Here is a 17955-nt window from a genome sequence, read left to right as displayed (position 1 = left end):
GATCTTATAGGCGTATATATTTGGTCAATCATTTCAAGTCACTAGTCAACATAAACTTTATCTGAGGCTCAGACATACATGTGGTAATTCAAGAAACAATGATCTTATAAAATAGGCAGAATATAGGTAAGATAGCTGGTAATACTAATGTGGTCTTAAGTTAATATTTAAGCTAAGAACGTTCATTAGTTGTGGCCCAGTATCCCCTCAGGTTGTCTGACCATTCTGTTCTGTACCACTACTACCTTTATGAAAAACTGTATATTGCATATGCATATAGTCTACATGCATAAGATGGATGCATCTCCAAAGAAATATGCATCGACAAGGTGAGTTATTGTGACTCCTTACAGGATTTAGAAGGGAATATTATCTTTTAAGGAGTGACATGGCTGGTCCCAGAAGGAGAAAATTTTGTCTTTGTGGTTGAGTAGATATTTCTGCCATTGGTGAGATCTGGTTAACACATAATGCAGCTGCACAATGCACACTAGAGGTGGGGGTGAGGGGACGAGGAGGTCAAAGGACAGAGGGAAAGTGTATGCTCAGTTTTCTTCGTGTCTTGCCTTAAAATGTGAATTTTTACTTCATCACTGGTTTACTATGAATGATACATCTCAGAAACAGACAAATGGAAGAGATGGACAGAGCAAAGTATTTAAGAAGGAGTGTGACGTTTCCATGTCCTCTCCAGGCTCATGACCCTCACAGCCTCCATGTGTTCACCAGCCTGGAGGCTCTCTGTACTCTCTTGGTTGGCAATTTTTTAAAATAGAGGCTTCATTATGTAAGCATGATGATTAAATCATTGAACATTGGTGACAGAACTCTATCTCTAGCCCCTCTTCTATCCCTGGAGATTGGAGGTGGATGGGTAGGAGAACTGGGGGATGATGGGGCTGAAATTCCAACCCTCTAACCACGTGGTTGGTTCCCCTGGTGACCAGCTAAAATCCTGAGACTATCCAGGAACTTCAATCATATGACTGTAATAAGATTAGTCATCTTATTAGTTCAGTTAGTTCAGTCGCTCAGTCGTGTCTGACTCTCCGCGACCCCATGAATCATAGCACGCCAGGCCTCCCTGTCCATCACCAACTCCCTGAGTTCACTCAAACTCATGTCCACAGAGTCGGTGATGCCATCCAGCCATCTCATTCTCTGTCGTCCCCTTCTCCTCCTGCCCCCAACCCTTCCCAGCATCAGAGTCTTTTCCAGTGAGTCAACTCGTCGCATGAGGTGGCCAAAGTATTGCAGTTTCAGCTTCAGCATCAGTCCTTCCAATGAATACCCAGGATCGATCTCCCTTAGAATGGACTTGTTGGATCTCCTTGCAGTCCAAGGGACTCTCAAGAGTCTTCTCCAGCACCACAGTTCAAAATCATCAATTCTTTGGTGATCAGCTTTCTTCAGAGTCCAACTCTCACATCCATACATGACCACGGGAAAAACCATAGCCTTGACTAGACGGACCTTTGTTGGCAAAGTAATGTCTCTGCTTTTTAATACATTATCAAGGTTGGTCATAACTTTCCTTCCAAGGAGTAAGTGTCTTTTAATTTCATGGCTGCAATCAGCATTTGCAGTGATTTTGGAGCCCAAAAATATAAAGTCTGACACTGTTTCCACTGTTTTTCCATCTATTTCCCTATTACACACACACAATACATCACTTTGAAGATTTCAAGGGTTTTTGGAGTTGTGTGTAAGGAATGTGGGAGAAGACCAACATATATTTTTTATTCTATCACAATATCACAGCTTCTCACATTAGAATATAAGCACTCTGATGGCAGAGACCTCTGTTTGGGCTCACTGCTTTATTTTGTGTTCAGCACAGTTCCTGGCACTGTGCAATGCTTAATAAGGCCTGCTGAATGAGTAAATACTGAAGGCATGTGTGAATGAATAAATATCTGTCTGAAATGGTATAGATGCATTTCCTGTATTTCTATTTCCATTTAAGCACCTGGGATCTACAGCTTACAAGCCCTAAACTACACAGCTTTGGGGGCTGCAAGTGTTGGACCTTGATGTAAAAGGTGATTTCCTGTTCTTACCAGCTGGTGATTTCCTTTGCCTGTTGGTTGAATTCTTGAGGTGTCCTTCTGCATCTGGCCTTGGGAAAGATCTTGCATGTCGGGATTCCAGATCTATTGGCATCCCTGGGCCCAATTTCAGCTCTGGTGGGCAAGAAAAAGAAGAAGTGGGGAGAGTAATTCTAACTGTTTTAGCACGTGAGCTGGCTTACAGGAGAGAGGGGGTGGGGCAACGGATGCAGTTACAATTCTCCCCCTCCTAATCGTCACCCCTTCTGAAGGTCCTCCAACCTCAAGCCGCCCTCTCATAACCTTTTCCTCTGATGACTGTAGGGGGACTTCTCCCCACCCATCCTCCTTCAGAGAAGGCACTTTCCATCTTCCGCCATCTCACCCCCAATAGGTGGGTCTCAGATTTTCCCTTGCCCCTCACAGTGGGCAACACTTCTGTTTTTCCTCACTGAATGCTTATTTAAAATTTCTTCCACTCCATTATGTCATATGTGCCTTCTTATTAAAGAACATTTGAAAAATGAAGACAAGCAGAAGAAAATGATGCTACCTACTACCCCTCCCCGCAAAAAAAGTGTTAATATTTTGATTTTTTTTTCTGATGAAACAAATTCATATTTTATGGCAAGACAAAAAAAAAACTTAAACATAAAATTTTTCTTTGCCCACTTGGGGCTCCTCCTTGCCCTTACTGTGTATTATGTGTCTGCATAACCAGACCTCCTAAGGAATAACACTTCTTTTAACATTGTAAAGCATCGTAACTCCGTAGGAGATAATCTTCCTACTTAATCTTGTAAGGGGTCAGGACCTATGACTCGCTTACTTGCTTTGTATGCATAGATCTGGATTGTGTAAACTGTCAATAAACCATCATTTGACTATAATCGTTTGTCTCAAAATCATGTATAACTGTGGTTTGAATTCTACAAGGGATGAACAGTCCTCAGAACTTTCTTAAAGAGCATCTCCTGGGTTATAATTCTGAGGTTGGCATGAATAAAATTTTCCATTTCTTTCTTAGGTCAACTATTGATTAATTTTTTCATTGACACAATTTTTTTTGCATAGGCCTTTTAAAAATGTAATTGTAATCATACAACATACTAAAATTGCGTTCTACTTTTTATATTTGTGATGTTGTATGGGAGGAAACCCAATTTTCTACCCTCTCCCTTTCTAGGTTCTGTGACTGAGACCCTCCCCTTAATCAAAGATTAACAAGAGAAAAATAGACAGAAGTGTAATAACAAGTATACCTCCTATATACATACGAGATATGCAGGAAAACTAAATAACACCCTCGCCCCCAACATGGCCCCTTCCATCTCCACCTCTAGCTAAAGAGAAAAGATAATGTGAAGGGCAGTCATGGGAGGTTTGGGCAAAGCACAGTAATGCATGCTTGTTATTCAGTTTTAGATCACTGCCTTCTTGCCTGGATGGGAGGGGAGTTTGGGGGAGAATGGATACATGTATATGTGTGGCTGTGTCCCTTCCCTGTTCACCTGAAACTATCACAACATTGTGTGTTAATCAGCTATCAGTTCAATTCAGTTCAGTTCAGTCGCTCACTCGTGTCCGACTCTTTGCGACCCCATACTCAAGTACAAAATAGAAAGCTAAAAAATTAAAGAATCAACTATGAGTAACATGTTCTTTTATTGGACAGAGAGGTTTACTGGTATTTGAAACTCTATTGTCTGCTCATCTGTGACATGCCCATGGGTGGCCCTACTCAGAGGGAAGTCCAGGCTCTGGTTTAAACTTCATGTTTTTTGCTTTTCTCTCCGTGATCCTGGAGTCAGAATGAGGAGGTTGTCTTGGGAAAGTCAAGACTGAAGGATCCATGAGGGTGATAAGATGGAGATGTACACTGATGGTTCAGGGGGGCTTTCCAGAGCCAAGTCACAACATTACACTGGGGAGTAGTCCTAAAAACTAATGTTGTCATGGTTCCATCTTAGTTTTTATCAACTGGATGTGAATGAGGCTTCATTGTCATATACTCAATATGTTTGCTTAAATCTTTGGCTAGCCAACGTTTTTTCATGTCTTTCTGACAGCTATTTTTGTTCAATAATGAATAGTGAAGTGATATTTACTGTAAAAAATAAACCACCGCCTTTTCCATTGATAAGAATTTTTAGAGATTTAGTCACCCTCCTCTTCCTGGTACAAAGGGGAGAAACCCTTCACATGGAGATTTCCTTTATAAATATAAATGTCCCTTACAAAAGGATAACTTCTGCTTGGTTTTCAGAGCTTCTCCTAGGTCTGCTGTTTCTTAAAAATAAACAGCTCAAGGAAATTCCCTGGTGGTCCAGTGGTTAGGACGCTAGACCTTCACTGTCAAGGGCCAGGGTTCAGTTCCTGGTCAAGGAACAAATATCCTACAAGCTGTGTGCTGTGGCCAAAACAAACAAAACACACACACAGACCTAATCAGCTCAAAGTAATCATGCTCAAGAGCCATATTTTTAGGTGCTATAAAAGACGCTTACTCCTTGGAAGGAAAGTTATGACCAACCTAGATAGCATATTAAAAAGCAGAGACATTACTTTGCCAACAAAGGTCCGTCTAGTCAAGGCTATGGTTTTTCCCGTGGTCATGTATGGATGTGAGAGTTGGACTGTGAAGAAGGCTGATCGTCGAAGAATTGATACTTTTGAACTGCGGTGCTGGAGAAGACTCTTGAGAGTCCCTTGTACTGCAAGGAGATCCAACCAGTCCACTCTAAAGGAGATCAATCCTGGGTGTTCATTGGAAGGACTGATGCTAAAGCTGAAACTCCAATACTTTGGCCACCTCATGCGACGAGTTGACTCACTGGAAAAGAGTCTGATCCTAGGAGGGATTGGGGGTGGGAGGAGACGGGGACGACAGAGAATGAGATGGCTGGATGGCATCACCGACTCGATGGGCATGAGTTTGAGTGAACTCCGGGAGTTGATGATGGACAGGGAGGTCTGGCATGCTGTGATTCATGGGGTCGCAAAGAGTTGGACACGACTGAGCGGCTGAACTGAACTGAACTGAAAGTTGGCTATCCTTAATGTCATAACATTTTCTAGTTTTATAATGCGTAATTCTCTATTGTAAGCTTTAAAATCACTGATGCGATTTCATTACTGGTAATTTATCTGTTCACTTAGTGACTGAACAACAACAGCAGCAACAAAAGTTGGTCTGTTCATATCTTCTACTTGCTGGTTCAGTTTTGGGAGATTGTACCTTATCCATTTCTTTCTAGGTTGTTTATTTTACTGTCATATAGCTGTTCACAGTAGTTTCATATGATCCTTTTTATTTCTGTGGTGTCATTTGTAACTTCTCCCTTTTTCATTTCTGATTTTATTCATTTGGGCCTTTTCTCTTTTTTTCTTGGTATGTCTGGCTAAAGGTTATCAATTTCATTTATCTTTTCAAAGAACCAGCTCTTTTTTTCTTTTTGTAAAATTTTAATTGGAGGCTAACTACTTTACAGTATTGTACTGATTTTTCCCATACATTGACATGAATCAGCCATGGGTGTACATGTGTTCCCCATCTAGAACCCCCCTCCCACATCCCTCCCCATCCCATCCCTCTAGGTCATCCCAGGGCAGCAGTCCTGAGCACCCTACCTCATGCATCGAACCTGGACTGGTGATCTATTTCCCATATGAAAATATACCTGTTTCAATGTTATTCTCTCAAATCATCCCACCCTCACCTTCTCCCACAGAGTCCAAAAGTCTGTTCTTTACATCTGTGTCTCTTTTGCTGTCTCCCATAAGGTCATCATTACCATCTTTCTAAATTCCATATATATGCATTGATATACTGTATTGGTGTTTTTCTTTCTGAGTTACTTCACTCTGTGTAATAGGCTCCAATTTCATCCACCTTATTAGAGCTGATCCAAATGCATTCTTTTTAATTGCTGAGTACTATTTTATTGTGCATATGTACCCCAGCTTTCTTATCCATTCGTCTGCAGATGGACATCTAGATTGCTTCCATGTCCTGGCTATTATAAACAGTGCTGTGGTGAATATTGGGGTACACGTGTCTCTTTCAATTCTGGTTTCTTCGGTGTGTATGCCCAGGAGTGGGATTGCTGGTCATATGACAGTTCTATTTCCAGCTTTTAAAGGAATCTCCACACTGTTCTCCATAGTGGTTGTACTAGTTTGCATTCCCATCAACAGTGTAAGAGGATTCCTTTTTCTCCACACCCCCTCCAGCATTTATTGCTTGTAGACTTTTGGATAGCAGCCATTCTGAATGGTTTGAAATGGTATCTCATTGTGGTTTTGGTTTGCATTTCTCTGATAATGAGTGATGTTGAGCATCTTTTCATGTGTTTGTTAGCCATCTTTGTGTCTTCTTTGGAGAAATGTCTGTTTAGCTCTTTGGCCCATTTTTTGATTGGGTCACTTATTTTTCTGGAATTGAGCTGCAGGAGCTGCTTGTATATTTTTGAGATTAATTCTTTGTCAATTGCTTCATTTGCTATTTTTTTTAATTTTTATTTTTATTGGAGGCTAATTATTTTACAATATTATATTGGATGGTTTTGCCATACACTGACATGAATCCACCCCTGGTGTACATGAGTTCCCCCTCCTGAACCCCCTTCCCATCTCCCTCCTCCCCTTATCTTCCCTCTGGGTCATCCCCAAATACCAGCCCAGAGCATCCTGTAAAATGCATCGACCCTGAACTGGCGATTAGTTTCACATATGATAATATACATGTTTCAATGCCATTCTCCCAAACCATCCCACCCTCACCCTCTCCCAGAGTCCCAAAGACTGTTCTATACATCTGTGTCTCTTTTGCTGTCTCGTATACAGGGTTATCATTTGCATCTTTCTAAATTCCATATATATGCGTTAGTATACAAAACCAGTACCCAGTTGTGGATGTGACCAGTGATAGAAGCAAGGTCCGGTGCTGTAAAGAGCAGTATTGCATAGGAACCTGGAATGTTAGGTCCATGAATCAAGGCAAATTGGAAGTGGTCAAACAGGAGATGGCAAGAGTAAACGTTGACATTCTAGGAATCAGTGAATTAAAATGGACTGGAATGGGTGAATTTAACTCAGACGACCATTATATCTACTACTTTGGGCAGGAATCCCTTAGAAGAAATGGAGTAGACATCATGGTCAACAAAAGAGTCCGAAATGCAGTACTTGGATGCAATCTTAAAAATGACAGGATGATTTCTGTTCGTTTCCAAGGCAAACCATTCAATATTACAGTAATCCAGGCCTATGCCCCAACCAGTAATGCTGAAGAAGCCGAAGTTAATCGGTTCTATGAAGACCTACAAGACCTTTTAGAACTAACACCCAAAAAAGATGTCCTTTTCATTATAGGGGACTGGAATGCAAAAGTAGGAAGTCAAGAAACACCTGGAGTAACAGGCAAATTTGGCCTTGGAGCACGGAATGAAGCAGGGCAAAGGCTAATAGAGTTTTGTCAAGAGAATGCACTGGTCATAGCAAACACCCTCTTCCAACAACACAAGAGAAGACTCTACACATGGACATCACCAGATGGTCAACACCGAAATCAGATTGATTATATTCTTTGCAACCAAAGATGGAGAAGCTGTATACAGTTAGCAAAAACAAGACGAGGAGCTGACTGTGGCTCAGATCATGAACTCCTTATTGCGAAGTTCAGACTTAAATTGAAGAAAGTAGGGAAAACCACTAGACCATTCAGATATGACCTCAATCAAATCCCTTATGATTATACAGTGGAAGTGAGAAATAGATTTAAGGGACTAGATCTGATTGATAGAGTGCCTGATGAACTCTGGACGGAGGTTCGTGACATTGTACAGGAGACAGGGACCAAGACCATCCCCATGGAAAAGAAATGCAAAAGAGCGAAATGGCTGTCTGAGGAGGCCTTACAAATAGCTGTGAAAAGAAGAGAGGCGAAAAGCAAAGGAGAAAAGGAAAGATATAAGCATCTGAATGCAGAGTTCCAAAGAATAGCAAGGAGAGATAAGAAAGCCTTCCTCAGTGATCAATGCAAAGAAATAGAGGAAAACAACAGAATAGGAAAAACAAGAGATCTCTTCCAGAAAATTAGAGATTCCAAGGGAATATTTCATGCAAAGATGGGCTCGATAAAGGACAGAAATGGTATGGACCTAACAGAAGCAGAAGATATTAAAAAGAGGTGGCAGGAATACACAGAAGAACTGTACAAAAAAGATCTTCAAGACCAAGATAGTCACGATAACGTGATCACTGACCTAGAGCCAGAAATCTTGGAATGTGAAGTCAAGTGGGCCTTAGAAAGCATCACTACGAACAAAGCTAGTGGAGGTGATGGAATTCCAGTTGAGCTATTTCAAGTCTTGAAAGATGATGCTGTGAAAGTGCGTCACTCAATATGCCAGCAGATTTGGAAAACTCAGCAGTGGCCACAGGACTGGAAGAGGTCAGTCTTCATTCCAATCCCAAAGAAAGGCAATGCCAAAGAATGCTCAAACTACAGCACAATTGCACTCATCTCACACGCTAGTAAAGTCATGCTCAAAATTCTCCAAGCCAGGCTTCAGCAGTATATAAACCGTGAACTCCCAGATGTTCAAGCAGGTTTTAGAAAAGGCAGAGGCACCAGAGATCAAATTGCCAACATCCGCTGGATCATGGAGAAAGCAAGAGAGTTTCAGAAAAACATCTATTTCTGCTTTATTGACTATGCCAAAGCCTTTGACTGTGTTGATCACAATAAACTGTGGAACATTCTGAAAGAGATGGGAATCCCAGACCACCTGACCTGCCTCTTGAGAAACCTGTATGCAGGTCAGGAAGCAACTGTTAGAACTGGACATGGAACAACAGACTGGTTCCAAATAGGAAAAGGTGTACGTCAAGATTGTATATTGTCACCTTGCTTATTTAACTTATATGCAGAGTACATCATGAGGAACGCTGGGCTGGAAGAAGCACAAGCTGGAATCAAGATTGCCGGGAGAAATATCGATAACCTCAGATATGCAGATGACACTACCCTTATGGCAGAAAGTGAAGAGGAACTCAAAAGCCTCTTGATGAAAGTGAAAGAGGAGAGTGAAAAGGTTGGCTTGAAGCTCAACATTCAGAAAACAAAGATCATGGCATCTGGTCCCATCACTTCATGGGAAATAGATGGAAAAACAGTGGAAACAGTGTCAGACTTTGTTTTTTTGGGCTCCAAAATCACTGCAGATGCTGATTGCAGCCATGAAATTAAAAGACGCTTGCTCCTTGGAAGGAAAGTTATGACCAACCTTGATAGTATATTAAAAAGCAGAGACATTACTTTGCCAACCAAGGTCCGTCTAGTCAAGGCAATGGTTTTTCCCGTGGTCATGTATGGATGTGAGAGTTGGACTGTAAAGAAGGCTGACCGCCAAAGAATCGATGCTTTTGAACTGTGGTGTTGGAGAAGACTCTTGAGAGTCCCTTATACTGCAAGGAGATCCAACCAGTCCATTCTAGAGGAGATCAATCCTGGATGTTCATTGGAGGGACTGATGCTAAAGCTGAAACTGCAATACTTTGGCCACCTCATGCGACGAGTTGACTCACTGGAAAAGACTCTGATGCTGGGAAAGGTTGGGGGCGGGAGGAGAAGGGGACGATGGAGAATGAGATGGCTGGATGGCATCACCGACTCTGTGGACATGAGTTTGAGTGAACTCCGGGAGTTGGTGATGGACAGGGAGGCCTGGCGTGCTGTGATTCATGGGGTCGCGGAGAGTCGGACACGACTGAGCGACTGAACTGAACTGAACTGAACTGATACTGTAGTGGTTTTTCTTTCTGGCTTCACTCTGTATAATAGGCTCCAGTTTCATCCACCTCATTAGAACTGGTTCAAATTCATTCTTTTTAATGGCTGAGTAATACTCCATTGTGTATATGTACCAAAGCTTTCTTATCCATTCGTCTGCAGATGGACATCTAGGTTGCTTCCATGTCCTGGCTATTATAAACAGTGCTGCAATTAACATTGGAGTACATGTGTCTCTTTCAATTCTGGTTTCCTCCGTGTGTATGCCCAGGAGTGCGATTGCTGGATCATATGCCAGTTCTATTTCCAGTTTTTTGAGGAATCTCCACACTGTTCTCCATAGTGGCTATACTAGTTTGCATTCCCACCAACAGTGTAAGAGGGTTCCCTTCTCTCCACACCCTCTCCAGCATTTATTGCATGTAGACTTTTGGATAGCAGCCATTCTGACTGGTGTGAAATGGTATCTCATAGTGGTTTTGATTTGCATTTCTCTGATGATGAGGGATGTTGAGCATTTTTTCATGTGTTTGTTAGCCATCTTTATGTCTTCTTTGGAGAAATGTCTGTTTAGTTCTTTGGTCCATTTTTTGATTCAGTCATTTATTTTTCTGCAATTGAGCTGCAGGAGCTGCTTGTATATTTTTGAGATTTATCAGTTGCTTCATTTGCTATTATTTTCTCCCATTCTGAAGGCTGTCTTTTCACCTTGCTTAGACTTTCCTTTGCTGTGGAGAAGCTTTTAATTTTAATTAGGTCCCATTTGTTTATGTTTGCTTTTATTTCCATTACTCTGTGAGGTGGGTCATAGAGGATCTTGCTGTGATTTATGTCAGAGAGGGTTTTGCCTATGTTTTCCTCTAGGAGTTTTATGGTTTCTGGTCTTACATTTACAGCTTTAATCCATTTTGAGTTTATTTTTGTGTATAGTTTAGAAAGTGTTCTAGTTTCATTCTTTTACAAGTGGTTGACCAGTTTTCCCAGCACCACTTGTTAAAGAGATTGTCTTTTCTCCATTGTTTATTCTTGCCTCCTTTGTCAAAGATAAGGTGTCCATAGTTGCGTGAATTTATCTCTGGGCTTTCTATTTTGTTCCATTGATCTGTGTTTCTGTCTTTGTGCCAGTACCATACTGTCTTGATGACTGTTGCATTGTAGTATAGCCTGAAGTTAGGCAGGTTGATTCCCCCAGTTCCATTCTTCTTTCTCAAGATTGCTTTGGCTATTCAAGGTTTTTTATAATTCCATATGAATTGTGAAATTATTTGAAAGAATCAGCTTTTAATTTCATAGATTTTTTTCTATTGTGTTTTAGTCTATATTTTATTTCTGCTCTGATCTTTATGATTTCTTTTCCTTCTATTAACTTTGGGTTTTGTTTGTTCTTCTTCCTCTAGTTTATAATCCTTAATTCTTAAAGTAAACATTCATGTATCTTTCCCGTGTGGTCAGACTCTTAGGTGTTTTCCAGAACTTCACCGTCACACATGGCAAAATAACACATTTTCTGTAAGTAAGCCTCACATTACTTTTTGAGATGAGATAATCCTCAATCCAACTTCTTCAAGAAGCATTGTTTTTAAGTTCTTTTAACACTTGGTAGGGAGGGAGGCCTGGCATGCTGTGATTCATGGGGTCGCAAAGAGTCGGACATGACTGAGCGACTTAACTGAACTGAACTGATGGGGGAGAGATCAATTTCCATTTCCTCCCTGTCTTCTGCCCCTTTTTGCTGTAAGTCAGTGTTAAAATAAATTTCTTGGTCCAAGATGGAGTTGCTTCAGCCTAGGGTGTCAAGTGAGCAAAGTGAAACTCAGATAACTTGTGTCTCTCCAAATGTTTCCCTTTCTCAGAAATGCAGTATATCTGGTCAGCCAATCCCCAAAGGCCAAGCCAACTTTGGGTCTTCTCACTCCTAACAAGGTTGATGATGTGGCTCCAGCCAATCAGATAATTTCTGTTTTCTTTTTCTTTGTTCTTTATTCCTTACCCTGTAAAAGTGTCCTGTCTCCTGCCCAATTTGCAGTTCTCCAAATGGAGACTGTATACTTCATGAAGTGTTTAAGTTTGTTTGTATCACCTAAGCTGTTCATTTCTTAAATGCCACTAAATGGGACTAGAATATGCCATCCTAGAATGTGCCACTTTGGCAGGTGAATTATTTTGCGCTGAAGTCAACTAAGATAGAGTCATCCAGGAAAAACTTTTTATCACCCCTTAAAATTGCCTTAAATAATTTAGAAATGGGGTCTGTACCAGAAAAAGAGTTATTACCAGAGACAACTTTTTCATCTGAGACACTTATCTGCATGGCGGGCAGATATCTGTTAACCAAATATTTTCTCTTCTCATCTTCCTTTGAGCTGTCTTTTACCCCTATGAAGCCCTAGCCCCTCATTTATTTTATTAGCTTAGGATGGTATTATAAGCCTTAATTGCCTGACTGCCTTTGAGTCTCATATTCCTATGGATCTCCTGTACATACAAAATTAAATTTGTTTTTGTCTTGTAACTCTGTCTTCCATTGATCTAATTATCCCAGCCAATAAACCTAGATGAAAAGAGGAATTTTTTTTTCTCTCCTACAATAGACATCTCTCTTTTAAGGGCTGAGTATTTTTATTCACTTTAATGCTTCTGTTATCTTATCCTGAGTTGACTTTTGGGAAGTTAACTATTTTTTGAAGTACTATTGTCTTCGCTAAGCATCAGTACCATATATGAATCTGACTACAGACCAGGCACTTGTTTCATATAATCCCCACCATTGGAAGCCCTATAAGGGTTTTAGAGATAAGAAACTAGAGGCTCACGGAACCCAAGTCTTTGGTGAGAGCTGCTCTGCTAGTAAGTGTTCTCTACCCCAGGCCTGCCTGTCTCCAAAGCCATGGCCTTTCCTCCATCTGCAGTTGAGAAGAGGGGGATTCACCCTTCTCAAGCTTTGAGCCACATCTTCCTCTGCAGTGGCTAATAGGTGGTGGAGAGGGCTTTGCTTTTGTTCTAGGCTTGGTTGCATACTGAAGTATGGAACTTTAGCACGTCTCCTAGTTTGTCTTGGTTTCAGTTTCAACATCCGCAAACTGAACATACATACCCCAGAGTAACTTGCCTCATAGGAGTCATATGAGGACCCAATGGGACAAAATTTACATGAAAGTAACTGGCACCTAGTGAAGGATTGTGGTGTGAGGAAGTGTGGGGAGAGAGGGGAGTCTAAGAAGACTCACTTGTTGAGAGGTCTAGGTGGGTGTAAAATGCTAGTGGAATCTCAATGACACATTTTCTCCAGTGGAGTCAGGCAAACACCCTGAGAGGTTGTCATTTCAGTTAGAAAGATGGTAACGATAACCCTGTATGCGAGACAGCAAAAGAGACACAGACGTATAGAACAGTCTTTTGGACTCTGTGGGAGAGGGCGAGGGTGGGATGATTTGGGAGAATGGCATTGAAACATGCATATTATCATATGTGAAAGGAATCGCCAGTCCAGGTTCAATGCATGGTACAGGATACTTGGGGCTGGACTGGGATGACCCAGAGGGATGGTATGGGGAGGGAGGTGGGAGGGGGTTCAGGTTGGAGAACACATGTACACCCGGAGCGGAGTCATGTCAGTGTATGGCAAAACCAACACAATATTGTAAAGTAATTAGCCTTCAATTAAAATAAATAAATTTATATTAAAAAAAGGGAATACTGTAAAGTACTATTTTTTTCCAGTTAGAATAATGGGGGAGTCACATTCTTGCCTAAAGACCGACCTGGCTTTGGACTGAAGGAGAGAGAACAGCGCAGCTCAGAGAGTAAGTATCAAAATTTTAAATAAAGACAGAATCAGTATTACTAAACTTTCCTTTTCCTTTGGCCTACAATCTGCCTTGGCAAGGCATGCATTTATTTAAAATTTTAATATTTTGTCATCACAGTGATGGAACTGAGAGCAAGCCACCTCAACATGTGCAACTGTGTCAAGCAGATTATTTTAAGCTGAAAATTAGTCATCAGTTAACGAGGTTAGTCATCAGTTAGGTCTATTAAACTGTAACCTGCCTTCTGATCAAACTTGCTTTAATTGTTTTTACAAAAACTTCGGTGTCCTTCAAGCATCATGCAGCCTAAATAAGATGTTTGCCCTAATTGTTTTTCAGGAACTTGGAGTCAGCTGTTCAGTTGCAGATTGAGCCAGTTAAGACTGATTAAGATATCTGGTTCTCCAACTGGGCATTCATGAGTGTCCTCTTGATGACATTTTAACATTCAGTTCAGTTCAGTCACTCAGTCATGTCCAACTCTTTGCGACCCCATGAATCACAGCACGCCAGGCCTCCCTGTCCATCACCAACTCTCGGAGTTCACTCAAACTCATGTCCATCAAGTCGGTGATGCCATCCAGCCATCTCATTCTCTGTCATCCCCTTCTCCTCCCGTCCCCAATCCTTCCCAGCATCAGAGTCTTTTCCAGTGAGTCAACTCTTCACATGAGGTGGCCAAAGTTTTGGAGTTTCAGCTTTAGCATCAGTCCTTACAATGAACACCCAGGATTGATCTCCTTTAGAATGGACTGGTTGGATCTCTTTGCAGTCCAAGGGACTCTCAAGAGTCTTCTCCAGCACCACAGTTCAAAAGCATCAATTCTTCGGCGATCAGCCTTCTTCACAGTCCATACATGACCACTGGAAAAACCATAGCAAAAACACTGGCAAAGTAATGTCTCTGCTTTTTAATAAATTAAAAGACACTTACTCCTTGGAAGGAACATGCTAATGCAGCCATTCTCAGAACATGCATCCAATGAAGAAGCCTGTAGCTCAGTTGTAGTGCACAATGATTACTATCTCACTTTTTTTCTTATTTCTAATTACCTTTCCCCACATTCCTCATGCCTCAGACCACCTGCTTTCTTACCTGAGCCCTTCACCTTTGGGGAAGTAGGTTTGAGATTTGTTCTCCTGTCTCCTCATTCTCCTCATTTGGCTGTCTGATGAGTAAACCTTTCCTCTATTGCAAACCTTGGTGACTCAGGAACAACACTGATGCCTAAAAGAATTTAAGATAGGAAGCCTGTCCAGGAAGGTTCCGCACCCCCAATCTTCTGAGAATCAGAAAAAAACCTCTTCCTCAAGACTTGCTGACTTTATCTTTAAAAAGTAATTACATAGCGGCGCGGGGCTCGCCACGTGGGCCGCGCCGCCCGTGGGGCCGGCTTCCTGCGAAGTGACCTGGCCCTGAGGCGGAGGGCGGTGGCGCACCTCGTCTCAGGTCCAGCCAGGTGGGTGGACGGGAGCGGGGCCCCGGAAGGAGGCCCTGCGGCGTGCTTTCTGCGCTGGGCTGCGTGCACGTGGTGGCCTGCGGCTTATCCCACGTGGCCCTTCCAGGGCTGAAAGGGGCGGGGTTGGTAACCTGGAAAAGGAAGTCTTAATTGAAGACTACGGGTTAAGACCTATTTTTTTCTTTTTTTTAAAGCTGCTTTAATTTAAATTCAGACGAGGGTGGTGGAATTTGGTGCCACAATTTACCTCAAAGGCTTTTTCAAGGAGGTTTTCCTCACGTGAAGGGCCTTGAATTGTTGGCAGTTGCAGCGGTCCAGTTGTAGTCCGCATTGAGAAACGGTGCGGCGAAGCAAGGTTCGATTCTGGCTGGGGGCGTAACTTTTAAAAAGGGTGTGCTTAAAGAACGTAGCAAGAGAGTAGCCTTTGTATCCAAAGCAAAGGCCGACAAAAACCAAGGTGACTCCAAGAAAATGGCTCCTCCCCGAAGGAGGTAGAAGAAGATAGTGAAGATGAGGAAATGTCAGAAGATGAAGGCGATGAGAGCGGTGGAGAAGAGGTTGTTGTCCCTCAGAAAAAAGGCACGAAGCCTGCCACAGCTCCAGCAAAGAAGACGATGGTTTCCCCAACAAAAAAGGTTGCAGTTGCCACACCGGCAAAGAAAGCAGTTGTTACCCCTGGCAAAAATAGGCAGCAGCTACACCAGCCAAGAAGACAGTTACCCCTGCCAAAGCAGTGGTAACACCTGGCAAAAAGGGAGCCGCCCCAGGCAAAGCATTGGTAGCAACCTCTGGTAAGAAGGGAGCAGCCGCCCTAGCAAGGGAGCAAAGAATGGCAAGAATGCCAAGAAGGAAGAGAGTGACGAAGAAGATGATGACAGTGAAGAGGAAGAGGACGATGAGGAGGAGGAGGATGAGCCAGCAGTGAGGAAGGCAGCTGCTGCTTTTTTTGCTGCTCCTGCCACAGATGATGAGGATGAAAAGGATGAAGATAACGAGGAGGAGGAGGACAAAGATGACTCTGAAGAAGAACCTATGGAGACTGTACCAGCCAAAGGAAAGAAAGCTCCAGTAAAAGCTTTCCTGTGAAGGTCAAGAGCTCTGATGAAGATGAAGATGAAGAAGATGACGATGATGAAGAGGAGGAGGAAGAGGATGACGATGATGAAGAGGAGGAGGAGGAAGAAGAGCCTGTCAAAGAAGCACCTGGAAAAGGAAAGAAGGAAATGGCCAAAAAAAAGCAGCTCCTGAAGCCAAGAAACAAAAAGTGCAAGGCACAGAACCAACGGCGTCTTTCAATCTCTTTGTTAGAAACCTGAACTTCAGTAAATCTGCTTCTGAACTGAAAACAGGTATCAGTGACCTTTTTGCTAAAAATGATCTTGCTGTTGTCAATGTCAGAATTGGTGTGTCTAGGAAGTTTGGCTATGTGGATTTTGAATCTGCCCAAGACCTGGAAAAAGCCTTGGAACTCACTGGTTTAAAAGTCTTTGGCAATGAAATTAAGCTAGAAAAACCGAAAGGAAAAGACAGTAAGAAAGATCGAGATGCAAGAACACTTTTGGCTAAAAATCTGCCTTACAAAGTTACTCAGGATGAATTAAAAGAAGTGTTTGAAGATGCTGTGGAGGTCAGATTAGTCAGCAAGGATGGAAAGAGTAAAGGGATTGCTTATATTGAATTTAAGACAGAAGCTGATGCAGAAAAAACCTTGGAAGAAAAGCAGGGAACAGAGATAGATGGGTGATCCATTTCTCTGTACTACACCAGAGAGAAAGGTCAAAGTCAAGACCACAGAGGTGGAAAGAATTGCACTTGGAGTGGTGAATCAAAAACCCTGGTTTTAAGCAACCTCTCCGGTAGTGCAACGGAAGAAACTCTTCAGGAAGTATTTGAGAAGGCAACTCATATCAAGGTGCCCCAGAACCAAAATGGCAAATTTAAAGGGTATGCATTTATAGAATTTGCTTCATTTGAAGATGCTAAATGGCTGGATGGCATCACCAACTCGATCGACATGAGTTTGAGTGAACTCCGGGAGTTGGTGATGGACAGGGAGGCCTGGCGTGCTGTGATTCATGGGGCCGCAAAGAGTCGGACATGACTGAGCGACTGAACTGAACTGAACTAAACTGAAAGAAGCTTTAAATTCATGCAAGAAAAGGGAAATTGAGGGCAGAGCCATCAGACTGGAGTTGCAAGGACCCAGGGGATCACCTAATGCAAGAAGCCAGCCATCCAAAACTGTTTGTCAAAGGTCTCTCTGAGGATAAAAACAAAAGATACGTTAAATGAGTCACTCGATGGCTCTATTCGAGCAGGGATAGTCACTGACCGGGAGACTGGATCCTCCAAAGGGTTTGGTTTTGTAGACCTCAATAGCGAGGAAGATGCCAAAGCTGCCAAAGAGGCCATGGAAGATGGTGAAATCGATGGGAACAAAGTCACTTTGGACTGGGCCAAACTGAAGGGTGAAGGTGGCTTTGGTGGCTGAGGAGGAGGCAGAGGTGGCTTTGGAGGCCGAGGTGGTGGCAGAGGTGGATTTGGTGGCAGAGACTGGGGAGGCTTTGGAGGGTAAGGAGGCTTCTGAGGAGACAGAGGAGGAGGAGGAGACCACAAGCCACGAGGAAAGAAGACGAAGTTTGAATAGTTTGTTCTATCCCTGTCTCTCCCTCTTCCATTTGAAAGAAAGGACTCTGGGGTTTTTACTCTCTTACCTGATCAATGACAGAGCCTTCTGAGGACATTCCAAGACAGTATACAGCCCTGTGGTCTACTTGGAAATCCATATAGATAACATTTCAAGGGATATAACCCTGTTGGTGTTGACTGGATATTTGTATAAA

The 17955-nt window shown here is 42.4% G+C and overlaps 1 pseudogene; it reads left to right on the top strand.

Moving 5' to 3' along the window:
* Positions 1–285: 285 nt before the first annotated feature.
* Positions 286–17759, top strand: LOC129540449 (nucleolin-like; annotated as a pseudogene).
* Positions 17760–17955: the final 196 nt, after the last annotated feature.

This window comes from Moschus berezovskii, chromosome 4 (genome assembly GCF_049115385.1).
Source record: "Moschus berezovskii isolate FMDL1 chromosome 4, NW_MosBer_1.0, whole genome shotgun sequence".
NCBI lineage: Eukaryota > Metazoa > Chordata > Mammalia > Artiodactyla > Moschidae > Moschus > Moschus berezovskii.
The sequence above is the reverse complement of the archived record's forward strand: the minus strand, read 5'-3'. Positions and strand labels throughout refer to the sequence as shown.